Source organism: Aquarana catesbeiana, linkage group LG10 (genome assembly GCF_042186555.1).
Source record: "Aquarana catesbeiana isolate 2022-GZ linkage group LG10, ASM4218655v1, whole genome shotgun sequence".
Classification (NCBI taxonomy): Eukaryota; Metazoa; Chordata; class Amphibia; order Anura; family Ranidae; genus Aquarana; species Aquarana catesbeiana.
Genome location: NC_133333.1, coordinates 181,658,036 through 181,684,756, shown reverse-complemented (window position 1 = coordinate 181,684,756; position 26,721 = coordinate 181,658,036). Strand labels below are relative to the sequence as shown.

General features: G+C 45.9%; 1 protein-coding gene across 1 annotated transcript in view; it reads left to right on the top strand.

Annotated features, from left to right (window-relative positions):
- Positions 1–26,721, top strand: part of LOC141111065 (uncharacterized) — a 48,447-nt gene that overhangs the window by 5,944 nt on the left and 15,782 nt on the right. The gene's annotated exons all lie outside the window — the stretch shown is intronic.

Sequence of the window (26,721 nt, the reverse complement as noted above, 5' to 3'; positions counted from 1 at the left end):
GCAGGCGACTACATCTTCCACACCCAACATCGTCGCCTTGGAAACTAACTATAAGGTGCCAACCAGGTGGTACTTGGTCCTTTCCAGGATACACAAATTCCTCCCTCAATACCCACCACAGTGCTTCCAAGGCTGCAGTATAGATGATACACACCTTCACATATGGTGGGATTGCCCTATAGCACAAGCCTTTTGGTCTGAGATTTTCTCAATCCTATCAAAGATGTTTACTACATCCCTAGCACCTGATCCAACTGTTGACCTCCTGAACAACAAACCCGAGGCCTTGACCCATCGTCAATTTAAGCTACTACTATATCCCTACTACAGCCTAATGCTGTAAAGCGCTGCGTAAACTGTTGGCGCTATATAAATCCTGTATAGTAATAATACTATATGTCACAACAGCTGCCAAACAGACCATAGCAAAAGCCTGGAAATTCCCCTCCCTATTTATACTCGCAACCAAGCATAGAATCACCCAAGCGATTAACCATGCTAAAATTGAAGCAAATCTATTAGATAAAGTTCATAAATACGAGAAGCTCGGGAGCCCTTGGGTGACCCATTTCTTACCCCCGGGTTACGACGAAACCCTGTTACACCCATAGCCCTAATGCCATGCTCTCTTCACCTAAGCTGAGGTCTGCCAACACACCCCCATCCTTGCCCCTCCCCTTTCCTTAGCTTTCCTCTTTCTCCACTAACCCATTTCCCTTCCCCCCTCCAATCTGTCTCTAGAACCCCTCCCCTTTTTTCCCCCCCCACATCCCCCCACTCCTGCTCGGAATTTTCGCTAAGCAAACCCCATATGTGCCCGCATCTTCTACCATGGCCTACAGTCTCCCAGACATCATGCGTTCATTACTAATCTCCTCTATCAGGGCGCCTCATTGCTGTCCCCAAATTTAACGACTGGGGATAACACAGAGATTTGAGGCTGAACCCCTCTTCCCCCCTCCCCCTTCCTCCCAAATTCCACACCCCTGTAATTAACACTCTAAGCCCACATCATACTCACTCACCTCAATGTAAACTTAATAAGGCCTCATGTACACTGCTGCTGGTAAATGGATGTTTAGGAGCAGTAGTGCATTTTTTTCAGCTGCCCCTGAACTCTGTTATCTTATCAGTACATGTACACAGGGTTGTTTTTGGTCCTTTCTAGGCAGTTGAGTTTAGAAGCTTTTTTTGGAATGCAAAAAAATGGGTTCAGATGGATGTTCAGAGGCATTTGAAACGCCAAATGCCTGTAACAGCTTGTAAACACTGCTTAACGCGGTAACTTGCGTTTAGCAGCGTTTCGTTTACAGATGTTTTTCATTTTAACAAAAACGCTTCTACAAACGTTTCTATACGCAAATGCGGCTAAACGTGACTAAACACAGCATGTAAATGCTGCTAAACGGCCATTTTTAGACGCCGGTTTCTAGCTGTCAAGTTAAATCTTTCAGGATAGGTTGAACAACGCCCCATGTACATGAAGCCTTAGCTGACCGTTTTTTCCCCTCTATCAGTGGCCACCTTTGTGAAAGAGTCCTTAAATGTGGTGGTTGCATTTGTTTTCTTTTTTAGGCTTTTTTCCTTTATTTTCACCTGGTGACCAGGCCAGCAAGTCAGCTATTTTTCTAATTCCTTTAACAGACAGTGCTATCAAGCAAAAGTAGCAGTTTGAGGGTTGAAACAAACCATTTACCACTGTCAGAGGTGCTTACAATGGTCAGCTTTAATTTACTGATGTAAAAACATTTATCTCAAAAGGAAAAAGCTGTTGCTGCAACTGCTTAAAAGGTGTTAGCTTTAACCACTTCAATACCAGGCACTTAGACACCTTCCCGCCCAGACCAATTTTCAGCTTTCAGCGCTGTCGCAATTTGAATGACAATTGCGCGGTCATACTACACTGTACTCATACAATTTTTTTATCATTTTGTTCCCACAAATAGAGCTTTCTTTTGGTGGTATTTGATCACCTCTGCGGTTTTTATTTTTTGCGCAACAAATAAAAAAAGACCGAAAATTTTGAAAAAAAACAAGTTCTTCTTTGTTTCTGTTAAAAAATTTTGGAAATAAGTACCTTTTATTCTTCAATGACGGGCACTGATACGGCGGCACTGATGGGCACCGATGAGGTGGCACTGATGAGGTGGCACTGACGGGTACTGATGATGGGCACTAATAGGCGGCACTGATGGGCACTGATAGGTGGCACTGATGGGCACTGATAGGTGGCACTGGTATGCGGCACTGATGGGCACTCATAGGTGGCACCGATGGGCACTCATAGGCGGCACTGATAGGCATTCGTAGGTGGCATTGATGGGTACTTATGGGTGCCACTGATAAGTACTTATGGGTGGCACTGATAGGTGGCACGGATGGGCACTGATAGGTGGGCACTGATGGGCATGGATGGGCACTGACAGGTGGCACCGATGGACACTGATGAGTGGCACTGATGACACTGATTGATGGCACTGATGCCCCTAAGGGTGGCATTGCTGGGCATCACTGCTATACAGGGCCGGACTGGCCTACCGGGATACCGGGAAGTTTCCCGGTAGGCTGTCTGCACCTAGTACCCCTGGGGCCGCTTTTGGCTCTGAGCTTGGCTGGCTGACCACGTCAGCAAAATACAGAGCAGCGGCGGCCGCCGCCGCACTACACAGTGGCTGTGTGTGCCGCCTCCTCCGATCCGGCGCACCGGCCACAGAACTAAAGAGTGATATGCCTCTGTGTGCCTGAGGGGAGGAGCAGGAGAACGCTGTGCTGCTTGATTTTCCCTTTGTGACTGGTCCCGTGCAGCGCCAGCACCGCCCACTAATCTGCACGAGGAGAATAGGAGACGTGAACGGCCAGTGCAGCTGCAGCACAGGAATTACAGGTACAGGTACAAAAAAAACTCTCTCTCTCTCTTTCTCCCTCTCTCCCCCCTCTCCCTCTCTCTCCCTCTCTCTCTCTCTCTCTCCCCCCCACCGCCACCACTGTGCCCATCAAACGCAGCCACTGTGCCCATAAATTGCCGCCACTGTGCCATCAAACGCAGCCACTGTGCCATCAAGTGCAGCCACTGTGCCCATAAATTGCCGCCACTGTGCCCATTAAACGCAGCCACTGTGCCATCAAGCGCAGCCACTGTACCCATTAAACGCAGCCACTGTGCCATCAAACGCAGCCACTGTGCCATCAAACGCAGCCACTGTGCCATCAAACGCAGCCACTGTACCCATAAATTGCCGCCACTGTGCCCATTAAATGCAGCCACTGTTCCCATAAATTACCGCCACTGTGCCATCAAACGCAGCCACTGTACCCATAAATTGCCACCACTGTGCCAAACGCAGCCACTGTACCCATAAATTGCCGCCACTGTGCCCATTAAACGCAGCCACTGTGCCAATAAATTACCGCCACTGTGCCATCAAACGCAGCCACTGTGCCATCAAGTGCAGCCACTGTGCCCATAAATTGCCGCCACTGTACCCATTAAACGCAGCCACTGTGCCATCAAGCGCAGCCACTGTACCCATTAAACGCAGCCACTGTGCCATCAAAAGCAGCCACTGTGCCATCAAATGCAACCACTGTACCCATAAATTGCCGCCACTGTGCCCATTAAACGCAGCCACTGTGCCCATAAATTACCGCCACTGTACCCATCAATTGCCGCCACTGTGCCCATCAAACGCAGCCACTGTGCCCATAAATTGCCGCCACTGTGCCCATCAAACGCTGCCATTGTACCCATTAAACGCAGCCACTGTGCCATCAAACGCAGCCACTGTACCCATAAATTACCGCCACTGTGCCATCAAACGCAGCCACTGTACCCATCAAACGCAGCCACTGTGCCATCAAATGCAGCCACTGTGCCATCAAATGCAGCCACTGTGCCATCAAACGCAGCCACTGTGCCATCAAACGCAGCCACTGTACCCATAAATTGCCGCCACTGTGCCCATTAAATGCAGCCACTGTGCCCATAAATTACCGCCACTGTGCCATCAAACGCAGCCACTGTACCCATAAATTGCCACCACTGTGCCAAACGCAGCCACTGTACCCATAAATTGCCGCCACTGTGCCCATTAAACGCAGCCACTGTGCCAATAAATTACCGCCACTGTGCCATCAAGTGTAGCCACTGTGCCCATAAATTGCCGCCACTGTGCCCATTAAACGCAGCCACTGTGCCATCAAGCGCAGCCACTGTACCCATTAAACGCAGCCACTGTGCCATCAAACGCAGCCACTGTGCCATCAAACGCAACCACTGTACCCATAAATTGCCGCCACTGTGCCCATTAAACGCAGCCACTGTGCCCATAAATTACCGCCACTGTACCATCAAATGCAGCCACTGTACCCATCAATTGCCGCCACTGTGCCCATCAAACGCAGCCACTGTACCCATAAATTGCCGCCACTGTGCCCATTAAACGCAGCCACTGTGCCCATAAATTACCGCCACTGTACCATCAAACGCAGCCACTGTACCCATCAATTGCAGCCACTGTGCCCATTAAACGCAGCCACTGTGCCATCAAGCGCAGCCACTGTACCCATAAATTGCCACCACTGTGTTTTTCTAAAGGAAAAACTCAGCAGAAAATCTGATAGTGTGCATGGGGCTTTAGGCACCCCAACTGGGAGAAAACTGCGCCATGAGGGGAAGACAATACGTGCAGTACTTGAGCAGTTAATCGAACAAATGAAATGAAAGGAACACAATATTTCCCCATAGAGGCGATAGTGACACTGTCAGGGTCTTCGGGATAAAGCAGGCCTAATGTACATTAATTAACTTTCGAAAAACCACAGAGGGACAAATAAGGGAAGGCAAGGAGGGTTGCCCTTAGGCTCCATGTACACTACTGCTGGTAAATGGATGTTTAGGAGAAGTTGGGCATTTTTTTTTAGCTGCCCCTGAACTCTCCTCTATGTTATCTTATCAGTACATGTACACAGGGTCGTTTATAGTGGTTTCTAGGCAGCTGAGTTTAGAATTTTGGAAAGCAAAAAAATGCATTCAGGATGGATGTTCAGGGGCATTTGAAACTCCAAACGCCTGTAACAGCTTGTAAACGTGGTAACTTGCATTTAGCCACATTTCGTTTACAGGCATTTTACATTTTTGACTATTTGAAAAAAAAAAAAAAGATTCTGAATGCAAACGCGGCTAAACGCAGCATGTAAACATGGCAAAACTGGCGTTTTTAAACGTCCCTTACTATCTTTCAAGTTAAATAGTTCAGGAGAGGTTCTAAAATGTCCCCTGTAGATTAAGCTTTACATGACAAAATGTGGAAAATGTCAAGGAGTATGAATACTTATTCAAGGCACTGTAATTGGTACATACAGTATCTCACAAGATTACACCCCTCACATTTTTTGTATATATTTTATTATATCTTTTCATGTGACAACACTGAAGAAATGACACTTTGCTACAATGTAAAGTAGTGAGTGTACAGTTTGTATAACAGTGTAAATTTGCTGCCCCCTCAAAATAACAGCACACAGCCATTAATGTCTAAACTGCTGGCAACAAAAGTCAGTACACCCCTAAGTGAAAATGTCCAAATTGGACCCAATTAGCCATTTTCCCTCCCCCGGTGTCATGTGACTCTCTAGTGCTACAAGGTCTCAGGCGTGAATGGGGAGCAGGTGTGTTAAATTTGGTGTTATCGCTCTCACTCTCTCATACTGGTCACTGGAAGTTCAGCATGGCACCTCATGGCATAGAACTCTCTGAGGATCTGAAAAAAAAATTGTTGCTGTACATAAAGATGGGCTAGGCCAGTGATTATCAACCCTGTCCTCAAGTACCCCAACAGGCCATGTTTTGGTAATTTATCTTAGCTAAAATAGGTGTCCAAAGTACCAAGCCATTGACTCTGATTTAAAGCACCTGTGCAAGATAAGGTTTCATGTACACGGGGCGTTTTTACAACCTCTCCTGAACTATTTAACTTGACAGGTAGTAACCCACGTTTAAAACGCCCGTTTTGCCGTGTTTACATGCGGTGTTTAGTGGCGCTTTGCCGCGTTTTTAGAAGCGTTTAAACAATTTTTTTTTTTTGAAATGGGCAAAAACTAAAAACGCCTATAAAATGCGCTGCTAAATGCGGGTTACCACGTGTAGCCTTGTTTAACGGCATTTAGAAGCGTTTGGCGTCTGAAACGTCGGAAACTTTGGCGTCTGCACACTTTTTGCCTTAAAAAAAAGGCCTGTAAATGCAACTGCCTAAAAACGACAGTAAACGAACCTGTGTACATGAACACATAGGATAACATTGAATGAGTTCAGTGTCCAACTGCCTCTGAACGTCCATTTAGTGGGCAGCAGTGTACATGGGGCCTAAAGGAAAACCTGCAAACATGGCCTGTTGGGGGTACTTGAGGACAGGGTTGAGAACCACTGGCCTAGGCTATAAGAAGATTGCCAAGACCCTAAGGCCCCTTTCACACGATCGGACCGTTCAGGTCCGCCTGTCAGTTTTGACGGCGGACCTGAACGGGCGCTCCATGTTAGCCTATGGAGCGACGGATGTCAGCGGAGACATGTCCGCTGACATCCGACCCGGTCCGATCCGCTAAAAGCAGACGGATGGCCCTACGTCCAGGTCCGTCGCCGGCAGATCGGATCGGGTGAGATCTGATGAAAACGGACATGCTGTCCGTTTTCATCCGATCCCTCCATAGGCGGCAGCGGCGCCTGACAAGCCCCTCCCCGCTCAGTGAGCAGAGAGGGACCTGTCATCCGCCGGCTCAGCGGAGATCAACGGAGAGATCTCCCGCTGAGCCGGCGGACTCTGTGGAAGCGGAGTCCGCCTCATGTGAAAGGGGCCTAAAACTGAGCTGCAGCACAGTGACCAAGATCATACAGTGGTTTAACCACTTCAGCAGAATTTCAGCAGAATTTACCCCCTTCCTGACCAAAGCACTTTTTGCGATTCGGCACTGCGTCGCTTTAACTGACAATTGCGCGGTCGTGCTACATTGTACCCAAACAAAATTGACGTCCTTTTTTCCCACAAATAGAGCTTTCTTTTGGTGGTATTTGATCGCCTTTGTGGTTTTTATTTTTTGCACTATAAACAAAAAAATTGCGACAATTTAAAAAAAAACGCGTTATTTTTTGCTTTTTGCTATAATAAATATCCCCCAAAAATATATAAAAAAACAATTTTTTTCCTCAGTTTAGGCCGATATGTATTCTTCTACATATCTTTGGTAAAAAAAAAATCACAATAAGCATATATTGATTGGTTTGCGCAAAAGTTATAGTGTCTACAAAATAGGGGATAGATTTATAGCATTTTTATTATTAATTTTTTTTAATTAGTAATGGCGGCAATCTACGATTTTTATCGGGACTGCGACATTATTGCGGACACATCTGACATTTTTTACACAGTGATCGATGCAATAAAAATGCATTGATTACTGAGTAAATGACACTGACGGTGAAGGGGTTAACCACTAGGGGGCAGTGAAGGGGTTAAGTGTGTCCTAGGGAGTGATTCTAACTGTGAGGGGGCTGGACTTCAACATACAGAACAGTGAGAGAGCTGTGATCACTGTCCTGTCACTAGGCAGAACTGAGAAATGCTTTGTGTACAAAAGCCGGTTCTTCCTCTCTGTGACACGATCGCTGGCACCTGGCGGACATCGAGTCGGCGAGACCTGCGGTCACGGAGACCGCGGTGGGTGCGCAACCGGCGGCGCGCACGCTCTCGCAACACCGCTTCTTAAAGGGGACGTTCCTGTACGCTCTTTTGCCTGCCAGTGCTAAATCGGCGTGCGCTGGTCGGCAAGCGGTTAACAGGACAGGTTCCACTCAGAACAGGCCTCGCCATGGTCAACCAAAGATGCTGAGTGCACATGCTCAGCGTCATATCCAGAGGCTTTCTTTGGTAAATAGAGGTATGAGTGCTGCCAGCATTGCTGCAGAGGTTGAAGGGGTGGGGGGGTCAGCGTGTCAGCACACACTGCATCAAATGGGTCTGCATGACTGTTGTCCTAGAAGGAAGCCTCTTCTAAAGATGATGCACAAGAAAGCCCGCAAACAGTTTGCTGAAGACAAGCAGAATAAGATAAGATAAGATAAACTTATTTGGTTCCGTTGGTGTCAAGCGTGTATGACGGCTACCAAGTGAGGAGTACAAAGAAAAGTGTGTCCTGCCTACAGTCAAGCATAGTGGTGGGAGTGTCATGGTCTGGGCCTGCACAAGTGCTGCCGGCACTGGGGAGCTACAGTTCATTGAGGGAACTATGAATGCCAACATGTACTGTGACATACTGAAGCAGAGCATCATCCCCTCCCTTTGGAGACTGGGCTGCAGGGCAGTATTCCAACATGATAACAACCCCAAACACACCCAAGACGACCACTGCCTTGCTAAAGAAGAATAGGGTAAAGGTGATAGACTGGCCAAGCATGTTTTCAGACCTAAACCCGATTGAGCATCTGTGGGGCATACTCAATTGGAAGGTGGAGGAGAGCAAGGTCTCTAACATCCACCAGCTGCGTGATGTCATCATGCAGGAGTGGAAGAGGACTCCAGTGGAAACCTGTGAAGCTCTGGTGAACTCCATGCCCAAGAGGGTTAAGGCAGTGCTGGAAAATAATGGTGGCCACACAAAATATTGACACTTTGGGCCCAATTTGGACATTTTCACTTAGGGGTGTACTCACTTTCATTGCCAGAGGTTTAGACAATAATGGCTGTGTGTTGAGTTATTTTGAGGGGACAGCAAATTTACACTGTTATACAAGCTATACACTAACTACTTTACATTGTAGCAAAGTGTTATTTCTTCAGTGTTGTCACATGAAAAGATAATAAAATACTTACAAAAATGTGAGGGGTGTACTCAGTTTTGAGAGATACTGTAATAGCCCAAAGGATTCCCTCCGCTGCCAGCCTTGGCTGCTCACAAATAGAGACCCGGCTCATTTACAAATATAAAATGTCCGCCGGCATTGCCACCCTTTTGCACTTCCTGGTTTCTACTGCACATGCAGGTGCATGTCACAACCTCGCCCACCCTGTGTGTCTCATCCATGCATGCCAACGTGCGTGCGAGTGCACCTGCTGACCACTGCGGGGAGAAACCAAGGCATTCTTTCTAAAAAAAAGGTGTTATCAATAGTGCCAGAGTTGCAAACAAGGATCACAATAGCTTGAAGCAAGCTCAGTGCCAGAACACTGCCCCCAGTGGTCAAACCAGGAAGACTTCCTAAACAGCTGGTCGTGATCCCAACTTAGACCCCTTTCACACTGGGGCGTTTTTCAGGCGCTTTAGCATTAAAAAAGTGCCTGTAAAGCACCTAAAAGAAGCCTCATCTGCAATCCCAATGTGAAAGCCCGAGCCCTTTCATACAGAAAGCGCCCGAAAAATGCTGGTAAAGTGCCGCTTAAGCCCCCTTTCACACTGGGGTGTTTTTTCGGGCGCTGGCAGTGTGAAAGGGCTCGGGCCATCGGCGCACCCAGCCCGGTGGCAAAAACACGAAAGTGCTGCAAAGAAGCTGCTTGCAGGACTTTTTTGACGCCCTGCCAGCGCAGCACCCCAGTGTGAAAGCACGTGTGAAAGCACTCGGGCTTTCACATTGGGATTGCAGATGAGGCTTCTTTCAGGCGCTTTACAGGCGCTTTTTTTTAACGCTAAAGCGCCTGAAAAACGCCCCAGTGTGAAAGGGGTCTGAGAGGGTCATTTATCCATATCCTGCCCCAAGGTCACAGATCCAATCTTCATCCATCATGGCTGGCTCTGTCACACCAGACCTTCAGGGTCTCAGTCTCCCACACACGGGGGTCCACTGCCCCGGATCTTTACAACACCCTACTGGAAACACCTTGGTCCATACCAAACTGTATAGGGTTCCATATACGCAGTGTCCAGCACCGCATGGCGGCATTACAGGCAATCCCTGCAAACATCCATATACATCATAGCTGGGCCCGGGTACTGTCCATCTTAGCATAGTACCCGTAGGAATGGATCAGGCTGACCATTTTCCTGATCCCTGCTGGAATCACTTGAGGATCAGGTAACTACATACAGAGAGTTGAACTTCAGAGACCATCACCTTTAAGACACTGGCGAAAAAGTTGTGTAGGGATTGGGGTCCATTTGCAGCTCATTCAAAATAAATAGGCTGCCTTAAAAACTAAAATACAAGCTTCCCCTCACTCCTCCTGCAACCTTTTGTGAGCATAAAAAATAAAAACCCCCCACCTAAATCCATGACCACATGACATTCGGGTCCCAGGCTTCTCTTCTGTACACAGGAGTTGGGGTGCTTCTGCGGGTGTCTAAATGTTACTTGCCTAACTTAGGGCTCATTCACATGTGCAGCTATAGTGCAAACCCTACTGAAAAGTGATCTGTGGTGGATTGCTCTTCAGATGTTCAATCAGTGGTGAGGAGGTGATATGTTGCCTCCTCAGTTCCTGCTTTACCCTCAAAATGCCACAATCACGTGCACTGCATGCATTTGTGGCGCTGCCCCCATTCACTTGATTGGATTTGCATTCAGTGACAGCACTGCCTGTCGAATGCGACATGCCAATTAACTTTTGCTGTGGTTATGAAGCAAAGCATTGAGGCAAGGGTACACCCCTGAGCAGCTGCATTGCTTTATTTAGGTGGGCAGTTGGGGGGGAGGTAAACCCACCTGCTTTATTTGTCCAGCGGTCGCTCGTCTGAATGAGCCCTTTGACATTTTTTTTGGCTGTTTAGCAATGGGGAGCTCTCAAGATCCAGAAAAGTGTGAGGGGACTGTCTGATGTGTGGTTTGGGTGGATCAGGAGCATTGGAGTGGTCTCCTTCACCTAGAAACGGCAAAAGCATTAGCCTAGATTCACATTTTGCAGTAATGTATTTAATTTGAATGGGCTGCTGTACCTGTGTTTGCTACAGGAAAAAGGTCCCTGAACCTTACGTAGCCGCGCGTAAATCGCGTGGTGCTTTCGCATCATGTGTTTCCCTATGCGAGAAACTGCACTGTACTTTTCAGTGCATGGGGGGGGGGAGGTGTTCCCAAAAGCAGCATGCTTTTTGTGCGGCTGCATGCAGTTGTGGGAACGCATGTGATTTATTGGCACTCCTGCATAGATGTGACTATAGCCTTAGGCAAGTTTAAACCACTCAGCAAAGTATTACAAAAGTTTTACCGAGATGTAGGCTTAAATACAACGCACAATAACACACCAAACAAATGTGAGACTGGCCCTAAAGTATATTTAAAGGAGAAAAAGAAAAAAAACAAACATACATAATTACCTATATGATTGCAGCATCGATCCGATGCTATAACTGTCCCCTGCTGGCTCTAAGCCCAAGAACTGTGCGATCACATGACCACTAATAACTAAGTTCTGGGGTCTGCTCTAAGCAGAAAACAATGACTGTCAGTGACCACTCTCCGCCCTGCACCTTCAGCGCTCACTGGTGCGTCGGGCTGTGCATGGGGTGGGACTGGGAGTGGCTGGCTCAGACTCGCAATAGCTTGCTGAGAGGCTAAGCTAACTGACGGACAGGCATCTGGGTGGTTCCCAACATTATTCATAGCTTCCAACTGTCCCGGATTTGGAGGGACTGTCCATCATTTGGAATGAAGGCCCTCATTTTGGTCTGATCTATGTAGTTGCATATAAAATGCACTATCTATCAAAAAGTGTTTCCCAGTGCAAAAACATTTTTTTTTTTTTACAATTCTCCTTTTAAGGGGGCATGGCAGGGTGCGTGTCCTATGCCTACATGCTTTTGCTAATAGGTGTCCCTCATTCCCATCTCAGAAAGTTGGGAGGTATGCATTATTGTCGTGATACATCCAGAGACTGGAGCGGATCTGTGACGTCAGGCAACAGTGAACTTTAGCCTGCTGACAGCTGATTCTGGGTCAGAGGAGTGCAAATGTAACTGCACATATGTGACTCATGTAGCACCCTTCAATTTAGCTTTGCTAGGTTGTAGTTAACTCCTAAGCCCGGTTTAATTGTGGTTTCTCCCTTTTGTCAATAGTTGTAATTGTTACCTTTGGCCTTGGTATGATGGGCTACAGTGAATTCAGGTTATGAATATACACACTTTTCTTCAGCCAGTCAGTAGGACTCATTAGTCGTTAGTTTCTTTGGCCACTGAGAATGCTGGGAGAAGGTATTTGGAGGAAGTCGGGTGATTTGGGTCTTTTGTGAGGAACAGCTGCTGCTGGGTGGCCCTAAAGCCTTCATGAGCCGGGGACTATGAAGTGGCTGGGAAAACTTCAAGAGAATTTTGTATATTGCTGTGAGTTGAGTTTGTTGCTATAGGAGACATCTTATGTACAAAGTACAGATTGCTGGTTCCAGGCTGGGTTCACACTTGTACAACAAACGCTCCGACATTGGGAGCCCATGTCGCATGATGTGTGAAAATCAATGTTGGCACTCAAATAGAACTAAATGCAGCCTGTTGCTTACTACATATTAGGCTCGATTCACATCTATGCATGTTGCTTTTGAGCGTTTCTGCAGAGTTTTTTGTGATGCTTGCCATGTTTTTGAGCAGCATTTTTGCAGCGTTTTTACAGCGTTTTTGCTGCACTTTGCGTTTTTTTTTTTTTTTAGACTGTATACAGTCTAAAAAAAAAAACTAAAACGCCAAAAACTCAAAACGCGTCAAAAACGCCGCACTTGCGTTTTTGATGCTGGTCCATTGAATTCTATTACATGCAAAATGCTGCATTTTGCATGAAAAAAAATCCCTGACCCTTTCCAAAAACGCAGAGGTATAAGAACGCATTGATGTGAACATGTTCCATAGGAACCCATGTTAAAAAATTCCCATGCATTTCTGCAAAATGCAAAATGCATCAAAAAACGCGCTAGTGTGAATGGAGCCTTAATGACCTTTCTTACCAAAAATACAAAAATTCTCTAACAAGACACTTGCTTAATGCTGCCAAAGCATTAATTCCAGTCAACTGGAAATCCAAAAATACCCCAACAATCAAAGACTGGCTAACAAAAGTTGAATCAATCTATGAAATGCAAGAAACTATTGCTATAAAAAGGGAAAACACTCAGTTTCGCCATAGGTGGAAATCCTGGTACACCTTCACTCTATCAGAGACCTATAAAAAAAAAATCACCTCCAGTTAATTCTCATTGTGGACTTACCTTCTAATGTTTCACCCATTCCAATACAACACTACACAATCTACTCCTCTTATGTACATGTATGCATGTATGTATATTTATATGTATACATGTACATGTGTCATTTTTTCTTGTATACAACTGTATTTGCCATTAAATACCTGATATGTATTTCCCATTCACTAAGATTAAAAATACCTCTTTTTCTTCATATGATGGTCCTTATGAAAATCAATGTTTCCCTATGAGAACTGTCTTAACTGGTCCGACACAAGTCGGTCCGACTATGAAAATGCTCCCTGCACTACTTTGGTCCGACTTTGATCCTACTTCAGCCCATTGACTATCACTGAAGTTGGATCAAAGTCGGATCGCAGTCCTAACTGATCCGAATTTGGCAGGCGACTTGTGCTCTGATGATCTTGAAGGGGAACCCCAAATTTAAAAAAAAAAAATGGCATGGGTTCCCCCTCCAGGAGCATACCAGGCCCTTTGGTCTGGTATGGATTTTAAGGGGAACCCCCACGCCGTCATGCCCCAATGACGTCACAGTCAGGCGGGGCCTCCGGATGACATCAGCGGGTGGCCCTGCCCCATGCCAATATAAGTCATTGCACACACTGCGAACCCAGCATTACACCGGAAGACTGCGTTGAGTCAACATCGGAAGAAGAACAGAGGGAGAAGACCCGGCAAAAGAGCATTAGACAGCGGAGGGAGGAGACAGCGCAGAGAGGAGAAGAACCGGAGAGGGACGAGAACCGGCAGAGGAAGAATACGTCGCCAGAAGAGCTGGAGAGGTGAGAAGAAGTCGGAAGAGACGCCGTAGCTGCCTTCATTAAATACTTTAAAAATCTGTGTACTGTGTTTACTTTTGACACTTTCCTTTTCTCAGGAGAACGGGTAGGGGTACCCCATACTCATTCACATAGGGTGGGGGGCCAGGATCTGGGGAACTCCACAGCAAATTTAAAAAAGAAACGGCATGGGATTCCCCCTCCAAGTGCATACCAGGCCCTTCGGTCTGGTATGGATTTTAAGGGGAACCCCCACGCTGAAAAAAAAAACACAGTGGGGTCCCCCCAAAAACTATACCAGACCCTTATCCGAGCACGCAGCCCGGCATGCCAGGAAACTGGATGGGGACGAGCGAGAGCCCCCTCCTGAACCATACCAGGCCGCATGCCCTCAACTTGGGGGGGGGTGGGTGCTTTGGGGCTGGGGGGGCCCTGCGCCCCATACCCCAAAGCACCTTGTCCTCATGTTGATGAGGACAAGCCTCTCCCCAACAAACAATGGCCAGGGTTGTTGGGAAGAGGCCCTTGTCCTCATCAACATTAACCAAAACACCCACCCCCCCATGTTGAGGGCATGCGGTCTGGTATGGTTCAGGAGGGTGGGGCTCTCGCTCGTCCCCATCCCCTTTCATGGCATGCTGGGCTGCGTGCTCGGATAAGGGTCTGGTATGGATTTTGTAGAGGGGGGACCCCACATCGTTTTTTTTTGGACATGGGGGTTCCCCTTAAAATCCATACCAGACCGAAGGGCCTGGTATGTGCTTGTAGGGGGAATCCCATGCCGTTTATTTTTTAAATTTGCCGTGGAGCTCTCCCTAAGGATTCATACCAGACACAGTGCCTGGTAATGTCAGGGATCAAAGTCGATTTCCTGTTCATTGAAGTCAGACAGATGTCGGACTTCAAGTCGCAGGGCAAAGTCGGATCCACAGTGGTACCACTGTCGTGTTGTACCAGCGTGAATCTGGCCTAAAGGCTCTTTTTATGTACTGCTGTCTACCTCTTACTACATTTTTGTCTAAGGATTCTGCCGATCTGCCAGTCTGCTGTTGTATTTGACTAAGGGTGTCCTGTGCCCCATCCCCTCTCTCCCACATTTTTCCTGTTGTGAGAAATAAACTTCTATTTGTTCAAGCATAAAAGTGACAGGCGCCCATCTTTCTACCTTGTACACCACCCACTATGCCTAGTAACTTGCACCCTGAGGAGGAATGTCAGCCCTCCTTGTCTCTGGGGGTCACCACCAGGCCTCTGGGGGTTTGGGGGGGGGGCTACACTCACATAAGAAATATGGCCAAAGGAGGTTTGGCCATATTTCTCTTTTAAAGCTAAAACGATTTTTACATTCTGGATGGAGTATGGAGTGTTTTGGGCCTCTTGCACATGGACATGATAATTTACTGATGTTTATATGTTGGATCTTGTTGGCAGAAAGATCCTGACTAAAATGTTCTGTAAAGACCTTGCGTATACACACTTCTCCTTGAAGTGGTTCTAAAGCCTTAAAGTTTTCTGAATGCATTAAGGTGAAAAACCTTCTGTGCTGCAGCTCCCCCCAGACCCACCATTTATCTTACCTGAGCCCAATCTGATCCAGCGATGTGCACAACAGCAGTGGCTCCTGCCGCTGTCTCCCTACTCATTGGGCAGCTTGATAAACAATCAAATGCTATGACGCGGAGTGGAGCCAAGTCTTGCTGTCTGTGTCAATGAACACAGCAGCGGGACTCGGGAGCAAGCACACAAGGGTGCCCCCATGGAAATTGGCTCTTCGTGGGTGCATGAAGGGGAGGGGCTGGAGCGCCGGCGGGGACCCCAGAAGAAGAGAATCAAGGCTGCTCTGTGCAAAAGCATTGCACAGAGCAGGTGTTTGTTGTTTTATTTTTTATTTTTTTTCTTTAAACAAAGGTTTTGGAACCACTTTATCCTTTTCTATTTGCCAGCGTTGCAATATACGTGTCTAAAGGCAAAAAAAAGGTATTTTTTCCCATGTGCAAGAGGCCAAAAACATTTTTTTTTAATTTCTCATAGAGTATATATATAGTAATACCTCGGATTGCGAGTAAGCCGGTTTACGAGCGTTTCGCAATACGAGCTATTATTTTTAAAAAATCCTAACTCGCGTTGTCTCGCAAGATGAGCAGGATTCAATAGGGTGTGCAGTACCGCATTAGGCCAGAGGTGCGGGTGTCACTCGAAGCTGCTCGGATGCACTCGTAGACACTCCGTTTCCGAATGTCTCCGAGCCCCTTTCGAGTGCATCCCAGCGGCTCTGAGTGTTTACGGCGCCCCCACCCCCCACATCTGGCCACATGCGGTACTGCATACAATAGCAGTCACTGTGGAATGAATTATCTGAGTTTCCATTGACTCCTATGGGGAAACTCGCTTTGATATATGAGTGCTTTGCATTACAAGCATTCTTCTGGAACGGATTATGCTTGTAATCCAAGGCACAACTGTACCTTCAATTCCTGTCATGTAAAGAGGAAATCCCTCCCAAATAAGGGAAATACCCTCATAGTTGTCACCAGAATAGAGTGGATGAAACTCAGCTGATGGTAATAAAATCCTGACAGGTTTTCTAACCCCTTGCCACTCTAAACCCTCGGTCACATTGAGGGCGGGTTTGAAATCGTGCGAGTTCACTAAACTGATTTCAAACAGGCATTTCAGTCTGACTTTGGGGGGGGCGATTTGACAGACATCTGTGTGGGTTCATGCACAGATGTCTATTGAAATCGCCCCCGAAGTCCCAAAAAATAGTGCAGAAACTACTTTTGGAAATCGGTGCGGCGTCGCACGGATTCAGACGGTGCCATTACCGAAAAATAGCCGCCGATTTGGCATGTGATTTGACATCTCTAATTGCATGCCAAATCGGCCCAATGTGAATGTGGGCTCAATCCTAGAAAAAATGTTTTAGTTTAGTTTCAAATGCACTATAAATACCTTGTAGATTATACATATTTTACCTCATGGATATATAATATAGTACAGCAGCTGTGTTCGTGTATTTTTGTAGAACGAATTGTTGAATGTACTTCTTGTATGTTTATGTCACGGGTTGTGAGTGGAGTTTTTACACTGGGGGGGTCACCAAAGGCTGCTTTGGTGGACATAATAGCCAATCCAACACTGACAGGGTGTCATAATGATAAAACATTGCACAGGCCACCATTGTCATACCTGCTCTCTGGGTTCCTCCATCTCTTTACCTCAGTGACCCTGGACATGCCCCGCCCCTTCACCCACACTGCATCATCTCACCTTCCTGTCACAGGACTTAGCATTGTATCCAGACTGGCACATTCCTCTCATTACACAAGTATCAGTAAAATACCTGCATACACATACTCTGTACTTCACTAAGAATAGCAGAGTCAGCTCTCCATAACTCCAGGAGTCACCCTAATTTTTATCCCCTTCACCCCGTCTACCTGTATGATGTACAAAACACCAGCAACTCCTCTCATTCGCTGGAGACACAGCCCTCTTCTCTAAGTACTTACCGGGTGACCAGAATTTTGCAACGCAGCTCTATGTTGATATGTGTAAAATGCAGTAAGCCAGGAATTACATCTCTGCTTTGTGGTAATGCGCAGTACAACACCTTGCACGTATTAGCATCTGGCTCTTTATTTTAAATAAAATCCCAACAACACATGGCAGTATGCCTCAATGCCCGTTAATGCACTACGTGGGTGGCGTTCCAAAAATAAAACAAAAAGCGTGGTTTTGTCAGTGCTATAGTTGCACTGGCAGCTCATTCAAAATGAATGCTCTGCCTTAATGCAACAAATGTTAACGCACTGCAAAAGACCCCTTTCACCCCTGCTTTTCAGGCGCTTTTACGCTACAAAAAGTGCCTGAAAATCTCATGAAAACCTATTTCCATTAAAATCAATGAATGCTTTCACACTGGGGCAGTGCGCTGGCAGGGCGGTGAAAAAATGCCCCTCTCTATTGAAATTAATGGAAAGCTCTCAAAAGCACTCAGTGTTTTACTGGTAGTTTAGAAGTGTGAAAGGGGCCTAAGTGTGCTCCTGGCCTGAATGTGTATTTTGCTGTTTTAGTTACAATTATTGAAAGGCTGAAATTACTGAAATACACACTATATCTAATATTCTGGATTTACCTATTGCATGTATACCTGACACAGTACCACCTGTAGCTGAGAGCCCTGCCAGCTATGTTGATCCCCGCTCTCCTTCCCACCCCCACTGCTGGGATCTGTGTAAACAGTAGGCTGTTTGTGCAAAAGCCACCTCTCATTGTGAGCTTCCCTGTTGTGCATCTTCAGAGCAGTTCTGTGTGTGATCGCCCACTTGCTCCCCCTCCCTCCTGGCAAGCAGCAGAGGGACCAATCAAACAAAGCTGCAGCAGGATCATGAGACATGTAGTCTCCTTGGGAGCGCTGCCCACTAAAAGTAATGGGGTCTGAACTACAGCCCCCCACCAGACCCTGCAGAAGAAAGAGGAGAAAAGAGCTGAAATTGTCTAGGCTGTATAGAACATAGCTTCCTTTTGCCATGAGGCACTCTCCCAACTCCAGGCGTTTCCAGGTAGGTTTGCGAAAGGATTCTCCCTTGCAAGCTAGCACCCAGCAATAGTAGTCAGTGGTCCTTTCCTGATGGTCAGGGGCCCACTGATGGTCACGGTCACTTGCAGTATCCAGCAAGATCCCCAGTGAGGGCTCTCAGGATCCAGGTCCCCTCATATGTAACATTGCACAGGGTATAATGGCAGCAGGAGTCTCTGATAAGAACATCATTAGATAGCTCCAGCAATCTCTGGCCACCTCCTTCACTTCAACCTTGTGGCGTTCTTTCACCTTTCCCCTCTACAGCCTTCATACTACACTTCCCCTTGCTCTTTTGCATCAGCCAATCACTGTCCTCCCGAGCTAGCCAAGATTGCTGTCCTCTGCAAATCCATAGACAAGCATTGCAAAGTGGACTCCCTACAATGACTGCTGCACTTCTGCATTAAGGAACATTCAGGTTAACCCTGTGCACACTGCAGAAGGATAATACAGCAGCAACAAAGCAAGAAGTTCCACAGCAGTTATCAGTTATAGTCCATGTTATACATGCACACAAATAAAATTACTGAGAGTGGAATACTGAGCATTTTCTTCTTCAATTGTATGCAGCTGAACACAGCACAAGATTACAGCTGTGTGCATGAACCCATACAGTGAGGGAAAAAAGTATTTGATCCCCTGCTGATTTTGTACATTTGCCCACTGACAAAGAAATGATCAGTCTATAATTTTAATGGTAGGTTTATTTTAACAGTGAGAGACAGAATAACAAAAATATCCAGAAAAACTCATTTCAAAGAGTTACAAATTGATTTGCATTTTAATGAGTGAAATAATTATTTGACCCCTTCACAAAAAATGGCTTAGTACTTGGTGGCAAAACCCTTGTTGGCAAACCCAGAGGTCAGACGTTTCTTGTAGTTGGCCACCAGGTTTGCACACATCTCAGGAGGGATTTTGTCCCACTCCTCTTTGCAGATCTTCTCCAAGTCATTAACCAAGTCTCGTTGGCAGTACATCATATGACGTCATGGACTTTCAATGGTGATATCTGAATGATGACTGCAGCTACAGGCATCATCCAGATATCATTTTTTTCTGCTGGCGATTCTGTGCACCATAGGAACAATCATAGCGGCAGTTCAGCCGCTTGATCGTTCTTACAGGTGGCCTCCGGTGCTTCTCCGGTCTCGCCCATGCGATCCGCGAGGCGGAGAATGAATCCGTCACCGCCGGAAGTTAGCCATAGAGATTTCTATTGACCATATGGTCCCCCAGTCATCTCTATGACCCTCGGGGGCCCGGGTGTGACGTTATGACGTCACGTCTGGGGTGGCGGATGTAAACAATGCCGGGGACTCGGCTGGAAAGGCCCAAGACAGTTTATTTTTTTGATGTTGGTCTTTCCAGCCTGAAGGAGAGATCTGGGGTCTCTCCATAAAGAGAACATGTGACGCACTACTCTTTTTACAAGGGATATTTACATTCCTTGTAATAGGAATAAAAGTGATCAAACTTTTTTTTAAAGAGAAAGTGTAAAAATATGTAAACATATGTAAACGGCATTCAAATCACACATGTGATGTATTGTTGCGTGCGTTAGAGCGAGAGCAACAATTCTAGCCCAATACCTCCTCTTTAACTCTAAACAGGTAAATTTTTAAGTACCAAAGTTTGGCGCCATTCCACAAGTGTGAGCAATTTTAAAGCGTGACATGTTAGGTATCTATTTACTCAGCGTAACATCATGTTTCACATTATACAAAAAAATTGGGCTAACTTTACTGTTTTTTTTTTTTTAATTTATGAAAAATCACTGCGCAAATACCATGTGACATAAAAAGTTGCAACAACCATCATTTTATTCCCTAGGGATTCCCTCTTCTAAAAAAAACATATAGAATGTTTGGGGGTTCTGAGTAATTTTCTAGAAAAAAAATGATGATTTTTACATGTAGGAGCGAAGTGCCAGAATTGGCCCGGATGGGAAGTTGTTAAGGTTTCAAGGCTGACATTTGGTAACTCGAACCTTCAGTTTACCACATATTTTCTATGGGATTAAGGTCTGGAGACTGGCTAGGCCACTCCATGACCTTAATGTGCTTCTTCTTGAGCCACTCCTTTGTTGCCTTGGCCGTGTGTTTTGGGTCATTGTCATGCTGGAATACCCATCCGCGACCCATTTTCAATGCCCTGGCTAAGGAAGGAGGTTCTCACCCAAGATTTGACGGTACATGGCCCTGTCCATCGTCCCTTTGACGCAGTGAAGTTATCCTGTACTCTTAGCAGTAAAACACCCTCAAAGCATAATGTTTCCACCTTCATGTTTGACAGTGGGGATGGTGTTCTTGGGGTCATAGGCAGCATTCCTCCTCTTCCAAACATGGCGAGTTGAGTTGATGCTAAAGAGCTTGATTTTGGTCTCATCTGACCACAACACTTTCACCCAGTTCTCCTCAGAATCATTCAGATTTTCATTAACAAACTTCAGACGGGTCTGTACATGTGCTTTCTTGAGCAGGTGGACCTTGCGGGTGCTGCAGGATTTCAGTTCTTCACGGCGTAGTGTGTTACCAATTGTTTTCTTGGTGACTATGGTCCCAGCTGCCTTGAGATCATTGATCATTTCTCCCATGTAGTTCTGGGCTGATTACTCACCGTTCTCATGATCATTAAAACTCCACGAAGTGAGATCTTGCATGGAGCCCCAAACGGAGGGAAATTGACAGTTATTTTGTGTTTCTTCCATTTGCAAATAATTGCACCAACTTGTCATGGTTATGCAATAGAGTTTCTTTGTCAGCTCACCTGTCTCCATGTATTCCTCTCTAGAGACCAGCTGCCTCTCACCTGACTGCTTTTGTAACCTCTCCTCCAAGCATGGCCCCACCCCAGGCCCTATCAGGAAACCCTATATTAACCTGTGCACTGCAAGCCAGCAGTGCTGATCAACAATTGTGTGTTAGCCTCCGTGTGTACTTGCTGTGTTTCCTACATCTGATTCCTGTTACCAACTTTGGCCTGTTCTTAACTATTCCTGTCTGCTCGCGACCCTGACCTTTGGCGTGTCCCCGACCATCCCTGTTTGCCTGTGACCCTGAACCTTGGCGTGTACTCTGTTGTCCTTGTCTGCTTGTGGCCCCGACCTTGGCTTGTCCCTTACTTCCTTGTTGCCCCAGCCTGCTGCCTCCTTCCTCTTCTCCTGTAGTCTACCGTGAGCTGTGAGACCCTGGGGGCCGCGACCTGGAGCCAGACTGCAGCGCAGTCCATCCTTACCACTAAAGGCTCTGGTGAACACCTGCTGGCTCTTAGACTCCGCGTCCTGGGGAATCTATGCTCTAGCTCCCAGTGGGATCTGTGTCAGTGATCCAGTAGACCTGCTTCCTGAACCTCCCAGGGTTCAATCCGCAGCAGTTAGTCCTAGGGTCCACTACCTAGCGGTGCACTTCTGACTCCTACAGAGTGCATCTGTCACCTAGCCTCAAAGTGACCTGACACAACTGTTGTCACCCTCTCACTAAACTGCTTGGCGATGGTCTTGTAGCCCATTTCAGCCTTGTGTAGGTCTACAATCTTGTTCCTGACATCCTTTGACAGCTCTTTGGTTTTGGCCATGGTGGAGAGATTGGAATCTGATTGCTTCTGTGGACAGGTGTCTTTTATACAGGTAACAAGTTGAGATTAGGAGCATTACCTGTATAGAAGACACCTGGGAGCCAGAAATCTTGCTGATTGATAGGGGATCAAATACTTATTAATTCACTCATTAAAATGCAAATCAGTGTATAACTTTTTTGAAGTGCGTTTTTCAGGATATTTTTGTTGTTATTTTGTCTCTCACTGTTAAAATAAACCTACCATTAAAATTATAGACTGATCATTTCTTTGTCAGTAGGCAAACGTACAAAATCAGCAGGGGATCAAATACTTTTTTCCCTCACTGTATTATACAATATTGCTGTCTTCAGATCTGTAAACAAAACTATATGGGCAGCACAATGGCTAAGTGTTTAGCAGTTCTGCCTAGCAGTACTGGGGTCGTCAATTACAATCCATTCTACACTTAAAGCGGCGTTCTGCCTTTTTTTTTTTTTTTTTTAAGTCAGCAGCTACAAATACTGCAGCTGCTGACTTTTTAAATATGGACACTTACCTGTCCAGGGTGCCCGCGATGTCGGCACCCGAAGCCGATCTGTCCCTCGGCTCTCGGGTGCTGCTGCCGCCACCATCTTCTGTAAGGGAATCAGGAAGTGAAGCGACAACCGCTGTGCATTCCCACTGGTCCCCGCTGTCTCCTTGGCCCCCGTATGTCCCCCAGAAGACAGCGGGGGGACGGGAAGTGCCGTATATACCCGTGGGTGGCACGGGTATCTATGCTCGGAAGTGGGAGCAAGATATCTGTATTAGACAGGTATCTGCTCCTCCCTCCCCCCTGAAAGGTGACAAATGTGACATCGGAGGGGGGAGGGTTCCGAAAAGCGGAAGTTCCATTTTTGTGTGGAACTCCGCTTTAATTAAAAATGGTTTGTCTGCACCCATTGGAAAGCATTCCCATCATTTAATGTCATGACATAATATGAGGGGAATTCTCTCTGATAGAGATACAGAAATCAACAAAAAACCTTATGGGGTTTTTTAACTCTTCCCCTTTCAATCTGAAATTTAGGCTAAAGTAGCACTTTCAGTTCCAGTTGGGAGTTTTCCAGAAGTGGATAAGGGAGTAGTAAGTCAGGGTTATATGGTTGGGTGGGGTGAGATTGGTTTCCACGGCCTACCTTACATTTAGGTTTTACCTAGACTTTATCTGTTAAATCAACAACATGTACTAGTTCTTATTAAAACTATATGTGCATTACTTAACAACAACCCATTTATTATATATCCATGGGCAGCACAGTGGCTAAATGGTTAGCACTTTCTCATAGTAGCACTAGGGTCGTCAGTTTGAATCCCAACCACGGCACTACCTGCACAGAGTTTGCATGTTCTCCCTGTGCTTATGTCTCCAGGTACTTTGGCTTCCTTCCAAACTCTAAAGACATGCTGGTAGGTTAATTGGCTCCTGCCTAAATTGGCCCTAGTATGTGTATGTATGTAGGAAACTTCAGGCAGATAGTGTCATGGTTGGGATTTGAACTGACAACCCAAGTGCTGCTAGGCAAAGTGCTAACCACTTAGCCACAATGCTGGCCATGTATATACAATATCTCACAAAAGTGAGTACAACCCTTTCATTTTTGTAAATATTTTATTATACCTTTTCATGAAGCATGATCCCCAAGTGCTGCTAGGCAAAGTGCTAACCACTTAGCCACAATGCTGGCCATGGATATACAATATCTCACAAAAGTGAGTACACCCCTCACATTTTTGTAAATATTTTATTATATCTTTTCATGAAGCATGATCCCCTCCCTGCAGAGACTGGGCCGCAGGGCAGTATTCTAACATGATAAGGACCCCAAACACACCTCCAAGACAACCACTGCCTTGCTAAAGAAGCTGAGGGTAAAGGTGATAAACTGGCCAAGCATGTCTCCAGACCTAAACCCTATTGAGCATCTGTGGAGCATCCTCAAACCGCAGGTGGAGGAGCGCAAGATCTCTAACATCCACCAGCTCTGTGATGTCGTCATGGAGGAGCAGAAGAGGACTCCAGTGGCAACCTGTGAAGCTCTGGTGATCTCTATGCCCAAGAGGGTTAAGGCAGTGCTGGAAAATAATGTTGGCCACACAAAATATTGACACTTTGGGCCCAATTTGGACATTTTCACTTAGGGATGTACTCACTTTTGTTTCCAGCAGTTTAGACATTAACGGCTGTGTGTTGAGTTATTTTGAGGAGACAGCAAATTTACACTGTTATACAAGCTGTACACTCACTACTTTACATTGTAGCAAAGTGTCATTCAGTGTTGTTACATGAAAAGGTATAATAAAATATTTACAAAAATGTGAGGGGTGTATTCACTTTTGTGAGATACTGTATATTAAATGGGTTGTTAAAAAATAACAAGTACATTTTGCTGATTTACAAGACTAAGTCTAGGTGAAATCTACGTAAATGATGTGAGGTTGGCTTTAGAACCTCGCTCCACCCAGGCATATAACCCTGACCTTACTACTCCCTTATCCACTTCTGGAAAACTCTGAAACTGAAAGTGCTACTGTAGCCAAAATTATGCATAGAAAGGCGAGGAGGTTAAAGACCCCATAAGGATTTTATTGATATCTTTGTCTCTATTGGGGCGGCACAGTGGTGTAGTGAGTAGCACTCTCGCCTAGCAGTAAGAAGGGTCACTGGTTCGAATCCCGACCACGACACTACCTGCCTGGAGTTTGCATGTTCTCCCTGTGTCTGCGTGGGTTTCCTCCGGGTACTCCGGTTTCCTCCCACACTCCAAAGACATGCTGGTAGGTTAATTGGATCCTGTCTAAATTGTCCCTAGTATGTATGAATGTGAGTTAGGGACCTTAGATTGTAAGCCCCTTGAGGGTGTAGGGACTGATGTGAATGTATAATGTATATGTAAAGCGCTGCGTAAATTGACGGCGCTATATAAGTACCTGAAATAAATAAAAATAAATATTGGAGAGATTTGCCCCCATGTTATATCATGACAGGTAACAATGGGAATGCTTTCCAATGGAGATGCAGACAAACCATTTTTAATTGAGTGAAGAATAGTTAGAACAACTGGCAATGTGTTTATTTCCTGTCCATGTGGAAACTTAACCAATCATTCCTTGTGCAGTTGTCACAAAGAAATTAAAATGAATAAAATCCCCGCCCCCCAATGGGCGTCATAGACAGAAATAAAAACCTGACAATAATTTTAACTCATTCTATCCAAAACTAGAATAAAATAGCTGGCATAATGTTTAAAGCTCCTCTTCTAGCCATCACTCCCCATCATCCGTGGCTCTATCACTTCATGTCATAAGGTCACTTCCAGAGCTCCCTTGCCTTGCTTTAGGTGGGGATATCTTACCAGCAGAAGTGTGCATTTGAAATAACAGTTGTACTCCAGGGAAGTTGTAATGTCAAGTGTACCACAAATATGATAAAGCACCTATATAAGACTGGTCTCTTACATAAAAGTCTGATAGGGCAGTCTATCACAGGGCTAGGGTATGGGTACCAGCTTCTTTGGTTGTTCATTGGGTTGCCTATCTGACCTGGCAATCCAACAGCCAACTGAAGGAACGTAAATGACAGACTGACAACTGCATGCAATGCCGTGTACACACGAGCAGACTTTTCGACCAGACTGGTCCGATGGACTATCCGACGGACTTTCGATGGACTTCCAACGGACTTGCCTACACACAATCACACCAAAGTCCGACTGATTCGTACCTGATGATGTACGACCAGACTAAAATAAGGAAGTTGATAGCCAGTAGCCAATAGCTGCCCTAGCGTCGTTTTTTGTCCGTCGGACTAGCATACAGACGAGCTGACTTTTCGATAGGAACTGGGTCCGGCGGAGTTCCGACGTAAAGATTTGAAACATGTTCCAAATCTAAAGTCCGTCAGATTTTAGACCGAAAAAGTCCGCTGCAGGTCCGATGAAGCCCACACACGGTCGAATTGTGTGCCGGACTCGGTCCGTCGGACCAATCCGGTCGAAAAGTCCGCTCGTGTGTACACGGCATGAGACAGTGGCTTATTGACAGCATTAGTCAGCCTTCAAGAGCAAGTGCTTTACTGGCAGGATCTCCAGGTAAGAAACTTTGCAACAGAGTGCAAAATTTTTTTATACAATGAGGCATGATGCCAAACATACTGGAAAATAGATTTTGAGTTTACATGGACTTTACCCTATAATAATCACTGTTTCAGTTACAATTTTACAATCATCATTGATGAAGGTGTATATTATTGTATCACCAGGCCTAGAAAACGGATCTGATTTTATTTTCCACTAAAACGCTTTTATGTTAAAAGTAATAGTCAAAATATCCATATGTAAAATCTATAATGGCAGAATTAAATAGATGATATGAGGATATTTTTAGTATTTCCAGTGGATTAAGGGCAGTCGCCCTCATAAGGAAATAAAAAGAAAAGGGAGGTTTAGCTGAGTGTCTGCCACAATTCAGCTCTCCAATGTGCTTTTTATAGTCCTTTCAACAAGTTAGGAGCATAACCTGCAATTTCAGCTGAGCAGTCAATCATTTAACAACAGAGATAATACAGGAAGGATAGAGGCTGATTACCGTTATT